The sequence below is a fragment of the Cryptomeria japonica genome, chromosome 3, assembly GCF_030272615.1.
Source record: "Cryptomeria japonica chromosome 3, Sugi_1.0, whole genome shotgun sequence".
NCBI lineage: Eukaryota > Viridiplantae > Streptophyta > Pinopsida > Cupressales > Cupressaceae > Cryptomeria > Cryptomeria japonica.
In genome coordinates, this window is record NC_081407.1 from 744,112,190 (window position 1) to 744,119,748 (window position 7,559).

Sequence of the window (7,559 nt, forward strand, 5' to 3'; positions counted from 1 at the left end):
AGCAGCCCCGTTGAGACTAGGTCATTATGATAAATGCCTCATGTAGTCTAGCATTACCATGATTGATTACCTGTTGAGACCCAAAGATACTTGATTAGAGTATCTATTGATAATCTAGGTGTGTGGGAGTCAATGGACCTATGCAGATAGAGTAACTTGCTTGATTTATTGGATGACTTAGGATGGGAAACATAGTCCCTCCTATTTAGAGATGGATGGTGATGAACGTGGCTTGATTGATTTGATGGGGCACGATGTAGGGTATGTGATGTTGATTATCGAGATGGAGAGGGTGGCAGGGGGGGTTCAATGTTAGGTAGAAGAAATGGAGGACCTATGACTCATTCCTATGGAAGAAGAGGAAAATAGAGTATGCACCCATTGTCAGTACTATGTATGAATGATATGCAACTATTTATGAATGTATGGATGGATGGAATGTAACAAGATGCAATATATACACATGAGGTGAAATGACGATCCATAGTGCTTTAATGTCATCATTGAGTATGGTAGTATCAATCTTGGACGAGGTAGTAGGAACCAAGGATGGAGCATTGTACCTACAAACAAGCAACATAAATAAAGAATAAAGAATATGGACCCTCCATAATGGTTCATGCTCATATGGTCGAGGTATATGTTGTAGTCAGTAAGCCATAGTGATCCATGACTATATGTTGCATACAATCACGTAGCTTAGTGAACTTCCCACATAGACACCATTAGTACATGCCCCAAAACTTCATTGGAATAATTCGCAGAAGACATACAAATAATTGCTTAGGAACCATCCCAACCACTCTAATCACTTATGGATATCCCGGAGTAGCATAGGAACCTGATATAAATGAATAAATAACCTACAAATCAACCAAGTATTTGATAGCTTAAACAAAATTTTCTTGTCAAAGAAAATGTTATCATGTCTTTGTTTTGGTAAGGAAGGATGCATCCTTGTTAAGACAGTTGGCATACCAAGAGAAACACTAAAAACATAATAAAGCGTTTGACAATGAATGCAAATACAATAAGGCATCTCCAAATGCCTTCCACCATGCTTGTAGCTCCTCCTCCCTTGCTCCTCTCCTCTCCAAGTTCCCAAATGAGTGTAGCTCTCAATAGCTTTTTGCACTATTTTTGGATGTCTTATGGAGATTCAAGAAATACAAATCATCATGATAAAATGTTTTCTACTCCAAGTACATAGAAATCAGCTCCAAAGAATATCCACATAATAAAGAGTCCAAGAACCGAATCCACGCACGCTAACATCGAAGAAGAAGAATATCCCAATGGAAGAAGGTGTCAAACCACCCGACAATGTGGAACCAAATAGGAAAAACCCCCTGTGATAGGAGATGACATGGGGTTCCAACACTCACTCAAGACCTAGGTTGACACCTAACAACCATGGGACTCAACATAGAACATAATGAACTCAACACAACAATAATCACATGACAACACAAGGCTGAAATCAACAATAAACTCTTCCAAAGGCATTCACTAAATCATGGCATATGGACATGGTCACATGTAGGAAATGAGTGTCATCACATGCTGTCCTCATATAGAAGGGAATATGGCCATTCTTACTAGTCACGCTTCTACGTGCTAGCCTCACAAAGAAGGTAGATATGCACCCATAGTAAACATGTATGCTATCCTCACAAAGAAGAGAAATCCATACTCCTAGTAGACATACAAGCTACCCTCACAAAAGAAGGGTGAAAACAATCCTTTAACAGATGTGGAGCCATCTCAACCTATGTGAGTACAAGGGAGATCAGCTTGCCATCTCATATGGCCCAAACCAAATAGAATTATCTTATTAGGTGAAATCCAAACCCAATCAATTATTAAATGTTATCATTGAATTACAAAAGGAAAACTCTCAATGTGCCCTGGCAGTCTAGGTACCAAGCAACCTAACTCACGTGACCCCAATCATCACAAAGAAGCCCACTCCCCCCAATCATATGCCAAACCATAGGGTAACACATAACAAATAAAATGAATCTCAACATGGAAAGCATCCAAAAGTCATTACAAAATTGATACAACTGAATCACAAAGATAGTCATCAACATACAACCAAAAGACACTTAGCAAGGATCAAGCCATAAGCTCATAATGCCAAAATGTAACAATAAAGAGAGCCTCAATAATGTCAAATACACATAAATAGGGGCAATAAATGAATCCAATAACATAGAGTGATCCTCCACAGCGAGGCACACCATAACCTCTCACTGGAGCTACAATTAACCATCCTCAACAACAAGGAATCACTCAAATTGCTGGAGCAACATATCAAAACCTCAACAAACAAGCACAAAACCACTTGCCAGAGTCTAAATGAATTCACACACATCACAAATGAATGGCACAGTGCCTGAAAACCATCAAACATAATAAAACAAGCCTCTGAAATGAAGACCCAATAGAGAAATCAATTGCCCTAAAAAAACAACCCAAAAATCTGTTGACACTACTTTGGCATTATTGAAGTCTAGAGTAGCGCTATTGGAACAAGGGACCAACTCACAAAAAATGGGATACATAGATACTCAAATTTGCCCAGATTCGGGCATGAGCCTTATGATGGCATAAATACGACCCAGAAGTCATTAAAAGCTAATAAGAAACCAAAACAAAGCCTTGTTAAGGCCAACAATACAACGCATCCAAGAATTCAAACTTATACCAGCAATAACTTGCACATAAAAGATTACAGACATAGCCACTCCATATCTAATCAAATTAAAAAGACACAAGACATGGTATGCAACAACAAATAAACCGCACAAAAGCAACCGTTACCACAATGCATTCACAGGCAAATTATAATCAACATATCAACATACACCAATACCCTTTTTTGGCAATACAACACATAGATTCATAAAATCATATATAAATCTTTTTCCCAAAAATATTACTCCCAATTATTGATAATAGAATAATCATTCATTCCCAAATCTCCCTAAACAATCTTTTAACATTCACGAAGAAAACAACTCTTTTCAAAAATCAAAATGCAAGAATGTTAAAAGATTTCCAACCTTGAAGTAGAGTGATGGTAATGCAATCGTAGAAGAGAAAAAATCCAAACCAACAAGCTTTCCAAAATTCAACCCAACTAGGCAATTCTCACTTCAAGCAATTCTAAAATCCAAAAGTTGCAAAAAGATATCCAGAAGCACACCCACAAAAATGCTCACAAAGCCACTAAATAGAATCTCATTCAAAACTACAGAAGAATATCTTCCAATCAAAATATTCCAATAAAATATATTCTATACTAACCCCCCTTCCAAAAATCGAGGTAAGAATATAAAATAATATTATTTACTTTCCCTCAAGTCTCAACCAATAAAATAATAGGATAGGTATAAACATAATATTTAATTACTCAATTAGTAACAAGAGAATGCAATAATATAATAAACAATAAATTCAATCCCAATAAAATAAATCAAAGACAATATAAATAAATGCTCCGATTAAATATAAAACCATAAATAATATAAATAAATAAACAAACAATTAAATAATATTATCCTCACAATCACAACTCTCAAGATGGCCAATCATAACAAGGGGTAGGTACATAAATAGCAACAAATAAATAAAACCACAATGCAAATAAATAAATAATCAAAACAATAAATAATCCAACAATAAATAAATAAATAAATAATCAATAAAGAAGACAAATAAATAAATGTATGGACAGACATAAATAACCATTCACTAATTAAACAATAAATAATTAAATAAATAATAATCCAATAAATCAAAAGCTCAAATAATAAATCAAAACCAATATAAATAAATAATAAATAACCAATAAATAGATGAGCCAAAAATAAATAAATAGATAAACAATAAACAAATAATTAAATGTACAGATACATATAAAATAATCAAATAAATAATAAATAAATAGATGGATGTACTGATAAGCATAAATACTCAATTAATATTATTCCATCAATTTTAATTATTAATTAATTATAAACTCCCAGTAAATAAATATGTATAAATATATTGTATTCGTACTAACCATTATTTAATAATTTACACCAATGGCTATATGTAGTAATTGATTAATTAATTTCCACAATTCCAAATAACCAATAAAATATAAATCCATAAAATAAACATTAATGAGTAAGAATTCTCCAATAATAATTAATAATCGCACATTAATATTAAATATTAATCATCTTTGATTTAATTTAATATTTATAAACTATAAAATGATTAATTATTAATTAATAAATAATCACAAACCCACAAGGCAACCCGACATAAGGTTGAACAACATACCACATGATGCAGACCAACGACTCAAGCCAAGATACTAATTGACAAGGGTATCAACTTAAGCCTAGAGTATGAGAGGGAAACACATGCCATCTCCAACAACTTGCCATTGCATTGGGATAAAGACACACTCAGACCTGTGAGACCAGGTGGAGTTGATGTCTGGTACCTGCAATCTTGCATCCACCACTAAACACAACACAGTACAATACACACACACACACACACACAACACATATACATCATAAATGATCAGGCAAGTGATAGAGAATCACAACATCATATCGTGCTCACAATGAGTGGTATGACATTGTCTCTAATCATGAAGACACTGGAAGATAATTACAACATCGTAGCATCAACTCAATCATCATAATGATAGAGTAGGGTTAGCGTAATCATAATGTCATCAAAATCTCATAAGCAATATGATCCATCATGAATAATGATCAAATATAGATCCATCATCATATCCAATACAATCATGAAATAGGGTTAGTACATAACATGATACCATCAAATCATCATAAAGTAGACTAAGCAATATCAATATATTCCTTTGATGTACAAAAAGACAAGATGAATCAGGGAGGGGCACTACACATGGTTTCTTGTTTGGGAATTTTTTTATAAATAAGATGTTGGGATGGAGATGGTAATATACTTGTATTTTGTAGGCATTTATGTTCCTAGGTTTTCTCTAGATATTATTTGTGATTGGGACTAAGGTGTGATACTTTGTTATTATATTGTAAGTCTTATATTGGTGTTAAAAAAAATATACATTAAGTTCTTGTGTTTTGTTGGATTTGTTCTCAAAAGGATATTCTAAAGGTACACATGTGATGTTTTAACCATTGCACTTTCTTTTGTATATTGTTGAATGCCAATGCATGTTGCTTATATGTGGTTCTATAAAGCTTACAACATGTTGGACATTCTTGTTAAATTTGCTAGATCCTATCCTATTTTATATTTCTCTCTAAAAGATTAAGCAGGAAGTAGTTCCATTTTATTTGGCTCCTTTCATTTGGCATCAAAACTTTGATAGCTTGTAAGATTATTGGTTAGGAAAAATGCATTTTTTCTATTTATCTTAGTTTGAATGGGAGTTGTGCATAGGAGTGATCTTATTTTAGGTAAAAGACAACAAGAACATCATAGTTGGAGACTAATAAATTTAATAGCTCAAAGTTTGAGCCATTAAACCTTAAAACAAAATATACACTCAAATTGATATTTAAGGGTTGTAGTTTCTAGAAATAAATCTACATTTATGAATGATGAATACTAGGTGGTATTAAATTGGAAATTCAGAAGCTTGATTAGGCTCTATATCATAATATTAGTGCTCTTAAATGTAGCATTAAATCCCATTGTGTAGAACCTTTGAAAGAATTTGAGAACTTGTACCAAACTATATGCTTTGTAAATAAGATTTTTTAAATGGAAGAAGCTTTATTCTTTGTGGATGAGTGATGTGGATTATATTTGAAAGAATTTGAATAAATTTGATATCATTGTAAGCTACTAGTAGTCCATTGAAATGCAAATAAATGATGAGGATTCTTTTCTAGATTAGTAGGATAAATTGGTGATGGAAATAAATAATATCTCCACTACACTTATTCTTGAGGAAGTGGTGGTTTCTTTACTCTTGGAGGAATTGAGATTAACAAATTTAGAGTTTACAAAATATTTATTGGTTGTTAGAGGTAGATCAAATGAGAAGGGAAAGAACAAGAAAATGGATAAATATCCAAATCTAAAGGAATATCTAATAAATATAAAGGGATATCTAAGTTGACTATTAAATCCAAAATTAAGTTTCGAAACTATGAAAAGATAAGTCACACAGATAAGGACTACAAGAAGATGAAATATAGAACGAAATAATCATATGATGATTTAGAATTGATAGCTTCTTAGGAAGGCACTAGTAATTAGTTTATTGAAACCTTGACTACGCATGCATATGATGATGAATGCAAGACTGGATCGAGATCATATTTCCAAATGACTCCCAATAGGGTGTCATTTTCTCATTATGAGAACATTGACAATGGAATGTTTATTTGGGTGGCAATGCATTCCTTAAGATTGTTGAATGAGGTAAAGCAAAGATCAAATTCAGATATGAGAGGTTAAGGACCTTTGAAGAGTTTTGCACATCTTGATTTTTAAATAAAACCTATTATTAATTAATAAAATGAATAATGTAAGTCTATAGATAGTTTTTTTTTTAAAGGGTGTGAAATGCGTCATGAAGCTATGGTGCTTACTAGAGGAGTTTATTTTGAAGGTCTATATTCCTTGGGGCTAACTTATATTTAATATATTAGTTGTAAATTTTGGAGCATATTCAATGATGACTTGTAACTTCAACAAATAAACATCCATAATATACCACTACTTCAATATTTGATAGGGAATTTAGGAAAAAATGGAACTTTAATAATAGTTCACTTTGGCAACACTACTTTAGTAGCAACCAAACTACAACAACAATTTTCCAATTCAATAGTAGTTGAACTCCAACCTACCATTTTGGTAGTAATTGTGCATCTTTAGTTTAATTTCCTTATATTTGAGAACCATAAGATTTTAGCTCGTATGACAATGTTGTGGCGTGAGCACACGGGCCACATTGGTGTGAAAGGCCTTATTTCCTTAAAAAGTAAAAACTTGGACGAGGGGTTAGTTTATTGTTCTTTGTACTTTAGCATTTATGAACATTGTATATATGGAAAGTAAAATCATATTCAATTTTCTTGAAGCTATGTTATATTTTTAGGCATTCAATATTCGATTTATAGTGACGTATTGGTTCTAGTTGATGTACCTTCACTTGTAAAATATCTGTATTATGTTTTTAATAATTATTTCTCTAAGAAGACACAATTTTGTATTTTAAGACATAAATATGAGGGATTCCATTAATCCAAAGAGTTTAATATTATTGTTGAGAACCAAATAGAAAATAAGATCAAGATATTTAGAACATATAATTGTACGACAAATTCTATCAAAGAAAGTATGGCATGTTTAATAAAGAAAATTGTACCATGTGACAGATGAAAACTCCATAAACCACTTAGGAGAATATAGTTGCAAAGAGGATGGATATGGAATTGATGTGGAGGGAAAAGCGTATGATTGATAGAATCAATCTAGATAAAAATATATTGGAATAAGTGGTTAGTATACTTATTTATTTGGTTAAC